This window comes from Austrofundulus limnaeus, unplaced genomic scaffold (genome assembly GCF_001266775.1).
Source record: "Austrofundulus limnaeus strain Quisiro unplaced genomic scaffold, Austrofundulus_limnaeus-1.0 Scaffold21, whole genome shotgun sequence".
Classification (NCBI taxonomy): Eukaryota; Metazoa; Chordata; class Actinopteri; order Cyprinodontiformes; family Rivulidae; genus Austrofundulus; species Austrofundulus limnaeus.
Window position 1 is genome coordinate 2,257,861 of NW_013952423.1, and position 13,463 is coordinate 2,271,323.

At 39.4% G+C, this 13,463-nt stretch overlaps 1 protein-coding gene across 1 annotated transcript in view; it reads right to left on the reverse strand.

Annotated features, from left to right (window-relative positions):
* The window catches only part of tmem132e (transmembrane protein 132E), a 383,604-nt gene that overhangs the window by 304,633 nt on the left and 65,508 nt on the right, over positions 1-13,463 (reverse strand). The window lies entirely within an intron of this gene.

Sequence of the window (13,463 nt, forward strand, 5' to 3'; positions counted from 1 at the left end):
TTATTCTCGTAACTTGTAGTTGCATTTTCTTTTATTTGACATCTTATTGTAGCATGAATTTCATCAGCTAAGTTGCTAAACTTACTTTTAAAAAACAAATCCTTCAGTCCCTGGTGAATTTCCAAACTGCGCCGACACGTTAAAAAATAACACCACCGTCTTCATTTCTCAGTTTATATTGCTGCCCGCGCATTGAATCCTGGGATATCCTCGGCTGGTAAGGATACATGGATGCATCCTCGGATTTYGACAGGAAGAAGGACACATTCCTCGGCCGCTTGATGAGGAGCCTTCGAATTGGGACAGTCCTSCACRCGGGACAATGATGTATGCGGCCGACAAATGTGCACTCATGAGGACCCAGCCCCTGAATTGAGACACAGCCAKTATAACGGTAGCTCAAACWTTAGCATTKATGGCTAAATCTGRGCAGATTAGACTGATACTTTTCTAAGCTGAGGGAAKATTGCCAACAGTTTACTAGCTGGAATGTCCGTATTTTAAGCCAAATTGAATTATCCTGGTCGGGAYGCTCTTTCTCCCGACTGTAGTCAGCCATCACGTTATGGCAGGCAGGCAGGCATTTGTCTAGYTCAGGGGGTCTCYGAGGGACGGTACTAAAGTGGTCAAATGCAACGACCATGTGAAACACAGTGCATTAAATGACTGGCACGTCCCCCCTTAAAATGCCCTGATAGCTGACAACACAGACTGTGTGTAGCAGCTTCATGTCATCAGTTTACTGAACTTTAGGACAACATATAGACTACTGTTAGTGTGTTGGGTGACCAWATTTTATAATAAATGAATATTAAAATCTAAAATCTGCCACAAATATATTATGAAACTATCTAATGGCACATTTAGTCTAACAATTGAAAACATGGATGAAATAAGAAATATGAAACAAATAAAATACATTTAATACATACTGAGCTTTTTTTTGTTTTGTTTTTGGACAACAAATGGCAATATATCCCAATATATCACAATATACTGTCGCAATATATCACAATATACTGTATCGTATCATGACACAGAGGTCATGATACGTATCGTATCGCCAAATTTTTGCCAACACTGTCCTAACAGAGACATCATCGTCCACCTTTTGTTGTACTTCAGCCAGCTACAAAGGGAAGCATTTTATTTTGTAATTTARCTGTGAAACATACAGTTCAGTTGCAGAACGATTCACCAACTGTTGCCTATGGTCTGATTTAGCTTTTAAAATGAATGCTTTGAAAGCCGTGCTGAAAAGAAGCAGTGTGCGTTTGTATGTGCGTGACACCGGATACACGCTGGAAACAACATATCAGACTGTGGAGGCTGAGGCAACACTACGCCGGCTGTGTGCGGTGCAGCGTGCTTCCCTTCAGAGCACATGAAGACGAGTTAACGGCGGGCCYTCTTTGATGCCTTCAGGTACAGAAGCTCTGAGTACTCTCAAMTGGCATGACACAAGGATATTCGGTCGAATCAGACACTGGCCTTACTTACAAGTTTTCTCTCTGTGGGAAAGTGAGAACCAAGCCAGTGTTACACAAGCTTTTCATCTCCCACGTAAACAGACAGACAACTACAAACCTCTCTTTGGATTCGTTGCTGAAACATTTCTTTTCCCTGTGAGCTGAAGGAAATGAAAGTAGTTTGTTTGCCTGACATTTTTTAATGAATAAAAAAACATCAACTTGTGTATTTAAAGATTTAGCATTCACCAGGAAGAATGAACTTGGCATGAACTGGAAGAATAGCGTAAATATGAGGTTTTGCTAAAGCCAGTATCTCTGTAGTGAGGCAAGCTGGTGGTGCAGAATTCAGTGCAGCTACAAATTGACCACTTTTCTCACAATTCTGAGTGCTTTAGAAAAGTTATACCAGTGATAGTAAAGACTTTAGAAAATGATTAATCTATCCTTCATTAACTTTAATTTACACTGAACAGCAAGTCTGGCTTCCTGAAAAAGCAGGTAGTTTTAAACCCAGCAGGTTTTAGTGAGTATTTTACAAGAAAATCTGTTTTTCTACTCATGTTATCACATTTTATAAAATGTTGAAATTAAAAGTTGCTCAAAGGTTGCGATCGCAGTGAAGGAAATTAAGTTGTTGCCACCTTGGCTTATCTGCCAGCACCAGGTGGTTCACTGTTCTCCTCCAGTCCATTATTTCAAAATACATTTATTGTGCCAAGTCGGGTCAACGAGCTTTAAGCACCTCTTAAAGAACTGTTCAAATAATGAACTGAGATCCTATAGTTTGACTGTAGCTCTGCAGGGCCACTGCATGTGTGACGCTCTTAAAAACACATGCACATGCACTGTAATTTACTTTTCAGAGCACATTCATTCAGTCTGGGAATTTTAAAAAACACATTTGATCAGTGTTTGTTGCAGTCTTTTTTAATGCATGTGAATTCAAACCAATTAAGGCTGCTGACCTACAGATCTCGGTGACATTCGGTGCGGCACAATGAAAAAAACTTTAGAGTTAAAAATTACRTTTGTGAATACATTTAATGTCAACCTGTGACACAGCAGAGCACGACTGGCTGTGCTTGCAGCAAATAAAATATATAAAACATGAAAAATAATAGCTAAATAATGGGAAATAAAACCATCCATACAGAATCTATACCCGTTTCTTCCTTTCAGSGTCACAATTAAAATTTTGTTAACCTCCTAAGTATATTTATAAAAAAACATTCTGGATGAACAGAACTGTGCAAAAGTTTTAATTGATTTWATTCACACCCGATAGTCTGGTAGACTCGGTTCAATTGGGGACTAAAACTGCAATATTTGTTTACATTTTCAGCCGGTGTGGTTCACATTTACACTGATCTGTCAAACCAACAGACCCCCGTGAACAACCTGTTCCCCCTAAAAACAGCTGAAAGGGATATCTTTGGGGGGCAGGATTAAACAACAAAACCGTAGATGGGAACAATACCTGAGACATGCAACAACTTCACTTAATGAAGGAAATTAAAACAAATGATGTCTTAATTACAGGCTGATGGTAACAAAGTACCAATAAGATTCAATTATAAACTAGTTCATGATTAAACTGTCTGCTCTCCGTCACAACAACATTGTATGTTTCAGTGAATCCTATGAGTTTCCAAAAACAAGAAAACTGGACTTTGTTTCTGTGATTGAAGACATTTCGTTTCTCATCTGGGGATTTTTTTTTTTAATTTAAAAGAAAAGCTTGAAACTCYAGACTTTTCTGCAGCTTCAGGGTGCAGCTGTCTTGTTTTTGGAAACTCTGAAGGATTCAACCTGACTCCAGTTCATCCTTTGAGTTTAGGACTTTTTTATACCTTATTGATTCAAAGGTCAGAGTAAATCAGCTTAGACTCTGCAAAAGAGTGAAAAAGTAGCTAAAGTTACAAAATATATATTTTAGACCTTCAGAAAAATGAAGAACAATTGTTCMATTTTAAAAATGACACATTTTGGAAGTTTAATTCTAAAAAAAAGAGATGATTCCAAACTTTTTCTGTACCTGAACTTTAAAAGAAAAATGACAATTATTTTCAAACTGATTCTTTCCGGCTTTTAGATGAATTTTAAATTTGCTGCTTTGCTTGTAGCGATGTAATCACCTAATATAAGCAGTCTGAAAGTGAAGAGAGAATAAAAATCAAACAAGACGCGTGCGGACGGGGTTAATCTGTAAATCAGTGCTGGTTTTCAGATCTTAATTTAAGAGGAAAACCTTGCATCAAGTGTGACTCTAAAATTTTAATAAGCTATCAGCTGGATTTACTACTTTGCTGCTGATTTTATGGGCTCTTCAGAAGACCAAAAAACCTCCTCAGTTATCTCAGCCAGGGGAGCAACAGAGCTGACTCTATGTTCAGGAATCAGCTCTGTTTTAATGAGGGTAAAAGGACACGGTTCATCTTTTTTTCATGGCAGCGTGGGCTTGGGTGGAGATCACAAAAAAAAGATCTTGGTAATAAACAAGGCTTCCAGCAGGAGGCCTTGCACCAGTCAGGCACAGCTGCAGCAGAAATACAAGCCTTTCTGGTGGGACTGTTGAGAGACTGTGGAGGGGCTGCAGCCACTGCTGCTCCCTTCATTAGCATCACAGGCTGGAGTTTCCTCCCRACGCCTCGCTCCGTGTCCAGATGTTGGAGGTGAGGCGGGGAGGCGCTCTGAGGAGCAATAACCCAGGCCGGAGTCAGCCCATCGTCCACAGATCTTCAGTCCCACAGGCGGACTTTCTTAGATGTCATAAAGGACAACGAGCGAGACGAACCAGAAATATATGTGAATTATTAATCCCTTCACCCCCTGGAGGAAGTTTCTTTCTGTGTGTGTGGGGCCTTGTTTTTCCTACATCGTGGGGCCCAGTTTTAAGGAAAACGCAGCCTTGTGGGGACCASAACTTCGGAGRCTGATTTTYGGTGGAGGGTTGTGTTTAGGACCAAGGTGTGAATTGAGTTTAGGTTAGTTTTGGGGTCAGGTACACTGTAATTAGCATCGCAGTGTGCTCTAGATACCAGGATTGCAAGGTAGCAGGTTCGAATCCCGTCAACTGGGTCGGTGTGGGAACTCGCCGGGTTGTGTTGTGTGTGTGTTGTGTGTGTTGTGTGATAGCTGGATGAGGCATATGGTATAGTAAGTTAACTAGCTAGTAATTAGCTACCTAAAATCTGATAAGTACCAAACCTGGTTGACTCCCACCCCGGGGTTCTCCCGGATCGTCCAAGGCCACCAACGATCGTCAAGAATCCACCGTGAAGGATTAGTCGATCAGTKTGGATTCAAAGTTCTTGTCAGTTTGGAYCTGTGAGGTTAGCTTTAGKGTTTGTGGTCARGGTTAGGATATAAAATTACCAAAAAATGAATGGAAGTCAATGGACRGGCTCCACAAGGATATAAAAACAAGTTTGTGTGAGTGTGTTAGTGTATTCACACACTCCTGGCTATGTCTTTAAACTTCATACCAGTTGATTCAAAATTGATGTGGCCTGCTCCTTGGGCTCTGAGGAGTTATTGCAGAAGAAGTGAAATGAAAGGCTGCAGTGATGCTGCKGAGACGTTCACTCAGCTTTAAGGAACAAAGGAGGGGATGCTCCATCATGTATATATGCATACATAATTATTCCATCTCAAACACAAATACTTAWCAGAAAACTTACAGCTGTAACTACAGATTGACACATTTAGCAGGATGCAGGCCGTATAATGTCAGATTTCCAGATAAATCTTTTCACTCCATTTAAAGAGAATAAAAGTTTCCATAAAAAACGATATGTTCTGTCTGCAGGAAATGCTTCTATCCATTTTGATGATTTTGTGTTCATCTGGTGCTCATCCAATCGTTACAAACCTTTTATTGCACATAGTTTTAGTTTTATCACCCTCACAACTCACACATCCACTTGCAGGAGACATTTCTGAAGTTGATGCAAAATCGATTTAAGAAGTGTTTTTTTTTTACACAAACAAATAATTAAATTTTTACAGAGTTGAATGATAAAAGCTTTTGGAGCTCTGTTTTATGTAACGAGACATGTTTTTCCCACTTGAAGCAACTAGTTATTTATCTAATTGCAGCTAAATTGTATTAACACTGTATTAAGTTTGAAAAATATGACATTCTGATCAGAAAATGTAACAATTTGTTATATTATTTTTACACAAAAGGGCCATCATTAGAAATCAAATTATTTGTATAATAAGAAAATATTTAATCTACCTTCTTATTTTATTAATTTACTTTTGTGTTAGATTTATACAAATTAACCAGCTGGTTAAAGTAGAAAACTAGATTTTGTTTTAACCCTTGAGGACCTGAGGTTTCTATTTATTGTACTTTTAATGCTTTGTCAGATCTTTTTTAGCTTTATTAAATGAGAAAATTGGGTTTCATTAAAACGCCACATCAGATGTCATTTGTCCATTTTTTATTGATTTGTTTTTTGTTTTTTTTTTACCAGAAGAACCGACTTCATCTGAAACTGACAGAAAACCTGTTAAAAGCTTGAAGGAAAGTGTCACAGCCAATTAGGTTCCTTTGAGAGGTTTTTGAGAGAGTAATAAGAAAATATGCACACCTCATTTCCATTTGCTTGAATAAAATTATTTTAATTTCATGCCTTTTTGATGACTTCACACAACACCGGGCTCATCAGTGAYGGAGAAAAAGTTTGAAGAATTTATTTTGAGAAAGTGGAGTGAAGGCAAAAATAATAAGAAAAAAAAACAACTTGTTTGTCACTTTGGTCGAGGCAGGAGGAAAGGGCCGTCTAAGATTTAAACTTAAAGCTGGAAAAACTCACAAAACCTAGCAGCCCTTTCAGTCTGGTGTCGAGTTGACTTCAAAACTGGAAAACTTCTGAAGAAATGTTGAAAGGTGCCAAATACTGCTCAAAATTCTACCACATCGTAATAAAAACCCTACATTTTGATGTGAACTATAAGAGAACCAAGATAAAAATATGTTGCAGCTGGAAAAAACAAGAAATTATGTATAATGTTATCTGAAGATGGGGATTAATCAGAGAAGACAACATGACCTAATTAAATACAAAAATGCTGCTTTTCAAACATAATCATCACATAAATGTTTTGTCTTTTCAACCCATTTGGGATTATTTAAAATAGTTATTTTCTGAGGTAATAASAATTCTAGCTCATTATATTGAAAGTATGTTGCAATAAATTGGTATTATGAACATGGAGCCACTTTTTCAGAACTCTTTGTTTACAGCTGCGAGGTTTCCCAGCCTGGAGCCGAAACGCTTCTGTAAATAYCACAGCTAATTGAGGCAAGCAAACAGTTTCAAACAGGGGCTAAAAACAGTGTAGGGTTCACAGAAAGAGCATGTCTAATAAGGACGCCACAMACATTACACAACGCAGCTATAAATCATAAGCATCGGCAGTCCAATCAATTACCCAACAGAGTGAGAAGAAACAAAATCCATGAGTTCTCGAGTCAATGAAGTCAATGAACTCTGACCTTTTCATCAATCTCCAACCAYCCACGCTAATCAGACAACTGTAGCTACATCAACAGAGACCAAACACACCATTGGGGGAGTGCGTAGTCATGTGCTGCAAATGCCAAAAGGGTTGCAAAGCCTCCCAGAGTCCTGCACCGATCAGGAAACAAAGCTCAGGATAAAGAGCTGGGTGTGAATGAGTGATAAGAAAGGAGGAGGGTGCRCAGACACATCAGTTATCTGTTCCTGACGCCGTGTTCACCTCTGCCAAATAGATCTGTCAGACCAGGGCTTCTCAAGGCTGCAGAGGAAAGATTCAATAAAAAAATAAATAAACAGGCAACCCGGGCGTCTCCCAGTTTCTCAGGCCAAAGTAAACAGAAGCTGAGTGTGACATTATAGATAGAGCATAAACAACACTGCTGYTGCTCTTCAGTCACTTTACGGCTGTCAGACATGTTATGTGTGACCGTCACTTCCTGTTCCTGCAGCAGAACATTTCTTTTCATCAGGAACAACAAAGAGGTGTGCAAAGCAATCAAGGTGAAGAATAAAAAAAGTCATTACGTGTTTTTGGTTTTAGATTCTGCACCAAATTATAAACTTTATAGATTATGACAGTGTTCTCAGTTCCAGTCCTCATGGCCCACTATCCTGCATGTTTTAAATGTTTCCCTGCTCTTCAGCAGGTCTTCAAGTCCTGTAGAAGCTCATTTGTTTATTTAAATCAGTTGTGCCAAAGCAGGGAAACAACAAAAACACGCTGCAAAATTTGTCCATCTAAATAAATCTTATGATCTTATATCCAGCCAAAAATTATTTTTGATTTTGTTTTGAGACTGTTAATCTGGAAATTATGGCATGGTATGAGGGCCAAAATTAAGACCATTGYTACATCCTTGTGGCATAAGGTTATTTCTATTATTAAACCAGATATTAATTGGATTATTAATAGGCCGGCACCACTAACTGAGCAGCTGGCCCTGACAGGCCGGTGCAGGCAAATGAGAAGGAGACTATTCATTAGTGTTAGCATCGGAGAGGCTAACTACTAGCATGCCTATGCTGCTCATCTACTTTATTAGACACAAACTTTTTTGAATAAATTTTATATAGAAAAGTCTCCTGTTGGATAGGTCATAGTAAATTTGACTAAGTGAAATAACCTGCCAACGGAGGAAGACTTGCACTTAATAAGATTCTTGAAACCACTTAATTCAACTCAAATATTCTTTATTTCAAGAAAGTTTGCAGTGTATGCAGGATAGTGGGCCATGAGAACCAGGACTGAGAACCAATGCAGACATATTTAATGGTTTAGCATTCCTTTAAGGAATGAACATCTCCCAACACATTTCATGATTTTTAGACAAAAATCTTACAAATAAAAGTTTTTGCTATTCTCGTCAGACTATTAACACTGTGCCTAATCACTGATATTAATCACTGAATAAATTTGGTCAATRTTTAAGCAGTTATACCAGCAAAATAATAATAAAGAAAATTAATGAAAGTTTCCTCCTAATGTAAATATAATCAGGGTATAACATGACCTACATATTGACTGGTCAATGTTAGACAACAGTGACCTATTGCTGGTAATCACAGTAACCTTTACAGTATTTTTCCATGCAGGACAAAAGGTCTTTTTTTTTTTCAAAATTGAAAAGTGTGTTAGTGTGTATGTTGTGTCTTTTACCATCAGCAACATTTGTAACAGAGAGACCATTGCAGCCGAGCAGACCAACAATGTAAATGTTCCAACTATTGCAAACATTGCTAAATAACCCTCTTGTTGCCACTTTCTAAAAGCACACTGAACCCATGTCCAGTAGGCCAACTTGTCTGCATTGTCCTCATAATCACAAAAAAAAAGAAACAAAAAAAGAGACACTGTAACAGAAAATACTAAAATAAGCCTGGAGCAGGTCATAATAAATCAGCTTCAGCTGCCAGCAGAGCTCCACAGGAGGAGGGATGACCTACAGGAGCGAGCAGAAAGCCACAAACTCCACGTCTTACCACAGTGAACTCAACATGATGCAAATGAAAAAGGTCAAGTTCAACATTACGTACAAGTTCAGTGGGCACACAAGACATAATTCTGTCTCCTCTTGGGCAGTTCTGGTCCCCCCCCCCATGATTCACCCATGTCACCCTGATGCTTGTTAAGGTTCTTTCACACCACAACTTTACAACTTTCCTTCATTACAAGCACGCTAATTTGCTTTTTTGGAGATAAAATTGTCCACGCAAGAAGGACCCTCGCAAATTGGACCCTCACCATTCCCTGTGGCTCCTCTCTGTTCAATATGTAACAACTGATTAAACTGCCAGCACAGGAAAAGTCTCGTAGCCTGACGAGACTCTCCATGTAACCCCGCGCTGGCTCTGCTGCTTTCACAAAAGCTTTTGTCAGCAAAAAGCAAGAAAAATGTAGTTTTTCAATAATATTGAGTGAATATCCCTCATTATGTTKGTCCCTATCAGGGCTGCAGTGTTTATAGGGAGGTCAGTGATTCCCTTGGATGGGAAACCCTGCACCACTCAGCATTCTCTCCTTATCTTGGTTGGGCCGTGTGATCGATGAATGTTGAATAAACTCATCTCTCTGCAGCTCCAACCCTATCGCTTCGGTCTGCAGACACAATCAAGCCGAGCTGGATGCCAAATAAATTCACCAGTTTAGCACAGAGACTGAGACATAGTGAGGKGCAAAGACAGCCAGCAAGAGTACCCCCCCACCACCACCTCCAAAACCCCGAGTAAGCAGAGTCCACATAACTGTGGGGAATGGTGCATAACATGGATAAGATAAAACCAACAGGWAAGTTTGAAAAAGGAATTAAATTTCAATTTTTCTAATTGAATTAATTATTTTGTATGAAAAGAACACATTTATAAACAGTAAAATCTAACTTGTTGTGTTCCTGGAGTCTCTAGGAGACAGAAAAAAGTATTTTAGTCTTTCCTGTGTAGATATCTTTACATTCTGTTTGATTCATATTTTTCAGTCCGTTCAGTTTTCTTAATTCTATATTATTGAACAATAATGTCACAGTATTTGCCGTGGAACTGCTAAACAAGGTCGTGGACTTCCAGCTTGCCCATTTCTTAAATCTGTGATTCTACAGGTTTGTTGTCTTCATTCTTCTCTGATTCTGGGTCAGACTGTGGTTCTGGGTAAGACTCTGGTTCTGGGTCAGACTCTGGCTCCAACATGTAAGGCTGGATGGACAAGTCTTCTTTTGTCGACTTATTTTAATTAATTTGTAAATGAAATGTTTCTGCACTGCTATATAGTCATATCTCTGCTATCAAATAGAGTTGACAATGATCATTGGGAGAGATTCCTGGAGGGGATGTGTGTGAAGTGATTTATTTGTGTTTAAAGAGATGGCACCGRGGGGATTGTGGAGTTACAATAACCAGGAATTCAGACCAAAGTGTTGCAGTTCTACTTCATGTAGACCCCAAACGAATGATTCAAAAGGATCAAATGTTGCTTTTAACAATAAAGATGAATGGATAGATGGATGGATGGATGGATGGATGGATGGATGGATGGATGGATGGATGGATGGATGGATGGATGGATGGATGGAAGGAATTAAAAAGCATTTTACAAATAAAAACATTCTGTTAGAAATGTGGACGTTACACAACCTGGTCAGTATAATGGGTAACTACAACCTGGTCAGTATAATGGGTAACACTGTACAACCTGGTCAGTATAATGGGTAACACTGTACAACCTGGTCAGTATAATGGGTAACACTGTANTAATGGGTAACACTGTACATCCTGGTCAGTATAATGGGTAACACTGTACAACCTGGTCAGTATAATGGGTAACACTGTACATCCTGGTCATTATGATGTGTAAGTAACACTGTACAACTTGGTCAGTATAATGGGTAACACTGTACAACCTTGTCAGTATAATGGGTAACACTGTACATCCTGGTCAGTATAATGGGTAACACTGTACAACCTGGTCAGTATAATGGGTAACACTGTACAACCTGCTCACATCTTACTGATTAAACAACAAAGCTTCTTCTGTCTGATTTGTTTTGCTCCACAGCAATAAGAGCCGGTACAAAAGGTCATTCCTGCCCCTGCAACAGCCTTTTACAAGGACTCTGTGCCAACTTAGAGAGGCAACTTCTTTAATAAAAAATGCAGTTTCTGCTTGCTTCTTTACTTTTTCCTACATTTTAACACCTTTCCCTCATTTGTTACATAGATTTATTCATTTTTGTGATTAATAAACCTGTTGAATATGCTTCATAGAAAAGTCCATTCTTACTTTGTAAAGGAGTTAAAAGCAACCCAACAACATAAGGCCGGTTATCCAAAGATAACTACAGTATCCTACTCGTGTACAACCCTCATCCAGTAATTCTGCCACACAACATATTGCTGTAATGCTGGGCTTAAAGGAAATAGTGATTAACACACTCTGTGGTTTCAAATTTCAATCATATTTCCAAGAAAAGCAAAGAAGCTCAACACCTCATTTAGGCTCGCCAAGCAGTCTGTGATAAAACCAAATCCCCTAAAAGCCACAAGTGCGTAAGCATTAAAACAATATGCTTTAAGCATTTATTAGTTTTCCAGCTGGGTGGTATTAAATTTCACAGCAATCGCTTCAGAAAAATCCTGGACAAACAGGTTATCAGCAAATCCACGAGAAGCTGACTTTTAGAAGGCACGAATAAAAATCCTGTCTATTCTTGTCTGCTGGCCTAAAGGCTCCAAACCCTGCGGTCTTTGCTTTGGTTTTCTGTGGGGCTTTTTTTAAAGGTTATGGTTAGACAATGGCATCTTTTCTGAAATAACTGAGAAAACTCAGCCCTTTTTGGACCACATTTAACTTAAATATCACTAGTTACAGTGGGGAAAATAAGTATTTAGTCAGTCACCAATTGTGCAAGTTCTCCCACTTAAAAAGATGAGAGAGGCCTGTAATTGACATCATAGGTAGACCTCAACTATGAGAGACAAAATGTGAAAAAAAAATTGAGAAAATCATTTTGTCTGACTTTTAAAGAATTTTTTTGCAAATAATGGTGGAAAATAAGTATTTGGTCACCTACAAACAAGCAAGATTTCTGGCTGTCACAGACCTGTAACTTCTTATTTAAGAGGCTCCTCTTTCCCCCACTCATTACCTGTATTAATGGCACCTGTTTGAAGTCGTTAACAGTATAAAAGACACCTGCCCACAACCTCAAACAGTCACACTCCAAACTCCACTATGGTGAAGACGAAAGAGCTGTCGGAGGACACCAGAAACCGAATTGTAGACCTGCACCAGGCTGGGAAGACTGAATCTGCAATAGGCAAGCAGCTTGGTGTGAAGAAATCTACTGTGGGAGCGATAATCAGAAAATGGAAGACATACAAGACCACTACTAATCTCCCTCGCAAGATCTCAGCCCGTGGGGTCAAAATGATCACAAGAATGGTGAGGAAAAATCCCAGAAACACAAGGGGGGATCTAGTGAATGACCTGCAGAAAGSTGGGACCAATGTTACAAAGGCTACCATCAGCAACACACTATGATGCCAGGGACTCAGATCTTGCAGTGCCAGACGTGTCCCCCTGTTTAAGCCAGTCCATATCCAGGCACGTCTGAAGTTTGCTAGAGAGCATTTGGATGTTCCAGAAGAGTATTGGGAGAATGTCATATGGTCAGATGAAACCAAAGTAGAACTATTTGGTAAAAACACAACTCGTCGTGTTTGGAGGAAAGTGAATGCGGAGTTGCATCCAAAGAACACCATACCAACTGTGAAGCATGGGGGTGGCAACATCATGCTTTGGGGCTGTTTCTCTGCAAAGGGACCAGGACGACTGGTCCGTGTACATGAAAGAATGAATGGGGCCATGTATTGTGAGATTTTGGGTGCAAACCTCCTTCCATCAGCAAGGGCAATGAAGATGAAACGTGGCTGGGTCTTTCAGCATGACAATGATCCCAAGCACACTGCCAGGGCAACAAAGGAGTGGCTTCGTAAGAAACATTTCAAAGTCCTGGAGTGGCCTAGCCAGTCTCCCGATCTCAACCCCATCGAAAACCTTTGGAGGGAGTTGAAAGTCYGTGTTGCCCGCCGACAGCCCCAAAACATCACTGCTCTAGAGGAGATCTGCATGGAGGAATGGGCCAACATACCAGCAACAGTGTGTGCCAACCTTGTGAAGACTTACAGWAAACGTTTGACCTCTGTCATTGCCAACAAAGGATATACAACAAAGTATTGAGATGAACTTTTGTTATTGACCAAATACTTATTTTCCACCATTATTTGCAAAAAAAATCTTTAAAAGTCAGACAAAATGATTTTCTCAATTTTTTTTTCACATTTTGTCTCTCATAGTTGAGGTCTACCTATGATGTCAATTACAGGCCTCTCTCATCTTTTTAAGTGGGAGAACTTGCACAAATGGTGACTGACTAAATACTTATTTTCCCCACTGTAGGTCCAAAAGCTG